The sequence below is a fragment of the Grammomys surdaster genome, unplaced genomic scaffold (genome assembly GCF_004785775.1).
Source record: "Grammomys surdaster isolate TR1022 unplaced genomic scaffold, NIH_TR_1.0 126248, whole genome shotgun sequence".
Classification (NCBI taxonomy): domain Eukaryota; kingdom Metazoa; phylum Chordata; class Mammalia; order Rodentia; family Muridae; genus Grammomys; species Grammomys surdaster.
In genome coordinates, this window is record NW_021621048.1 from 1,743,396 (window position 1) to 1,745,032 (window position 1,637).

Here is a 1,637-nt window from a genome sequence, read left to right on the forward strand (position 1 = left end):
ATCCTAATGGCCTATGGAACACCCCTGTAAACATTCTGCAGTAGCTAAACTCTAGAAGCTGTAAAGGTCCCAAAACAACCAAAAGATCTGGGATGGGATCATGCAAGAAGAAATTTCTAGCAGTTAATCTCCAGGTGTCTTTCTCTAATTAAAGAAAAATAATAATATTCTTATTATGGCGTGGAGAACTGCATTGAAGCAAACTGAACTCCTGCTGAATTTGTCATCAAATATTGGGAGCGGGGATAAGGTGTGGGATTGATTTTATTTTTAAGTTTCAGAAAGAACATAGTTGAACAGACAGGAAACAGACTCTCTGCTGTGAGTTCTCCAGGTGGCTTTTGCAAGGATCACCATTATTTTGGAGCAGTGTTGTTATTTTATTATCCTCCTGAGGTTTGGTATTGGTAAATAATACTGCTCTAAAACATGCTTCATTTTTTCCAGAAATCTCTTGACCAGAAACACTTCATGAGTCAAAATGGCATGAACCTTGGTAACTCCCGCTGACAGAAATTGTGTTAGCATGGCAGATTATACCACAAGTGTCAGCCATGACATCCCACACGGACAACAATCTGATCCCTCATATCTCCCACTAGTACCATGCATCCTACTTCATTAGCTCACAAAAATTCTTCCATCCCCTATGAATCAAGGCAAAGTCCACGTTCAGTGTGCAGTGTAGATGGCTCTCTCTATATATATGAATGAAAATGAGGCAAAGCACAGTTCTCCATCCAGAGATACTTTCCCTATTCAACTTCTAGGACAGCTAGATCCAATGATAAATTATTTACTAGAATATCAAAAAAAGAGCTAGATCATGTAGATCCATTGAGATGAACAAGATCTGCACCTACCACATCTAACATATTTACAACAAAGTTAGCTGGGATTGGAGCTAACCCTGCTGAGCATAGGGGAAGCAAGAGCTGTCTACACTAATCCAGCTGGGTGAGGCAATCTTCTAGATATTACTTATGATTTAAAGTTCCATTTGATTGTCATTGATTATGTCATAACCACTTATAATATAGAAACCTTCTCCACATAGAGTTTCACCAATTTTCACACAGGTCTCCTCATGGCTGAAGTTGTTAGCCACCACCTTGCCTAGCTCGAGGCCTAAGTAGTTAGACATTTTCTAGGCTAAGACCCTGAGGGAGCTGTCACTCAAGATTTTGATATTCCACATCTTAGATCATTACCTAAAGGTGGTCACTCTGTTTAGTTGCCATTTCTACTGCAAAAAGTGAAATCAAAATAATCCATATTTTTAATATTAATCTCTATGTTGCTGCTCCATCATCTTATATATTACGAACTTCCATGTACCTCTAAATTACAAGTCAAATTTAGAAACTATATGTAGGATCCTTTTTTTGTTCTTAGATACAGATAACATGATTATGATTTGTGTTTTGTTTGTTTGTTTATTCTTCTGTCATACATTACATACTGACTGCAATTTCCCCACCCATCACTCCTCCCTTCAAAAATTAAAAATGAAAAAGAAAGAGTAGGCCTCCCAGGAATATTCACTGAACATGGCCTAACAAGATATAATAAGACTAGGGACAAACCGACATATCATGGCTGGATGTGGCAACCCAGTAGAGGAAAATGTTCCAAGT

At 38.1% G+C, this 1,637-nt stretch overlaps 1 pseudogene; it reads right to left on the bottom strand.

The window, feature by feature from the left end:
• Positions 1-270: 270 nt before the first annotated feature.
• LOC114613607 lies at positions 271-608 on the bottom strand (annotated as a pseudogene).
• Positions 609-1,637: the final 1,029 nt, after the last annotated feature.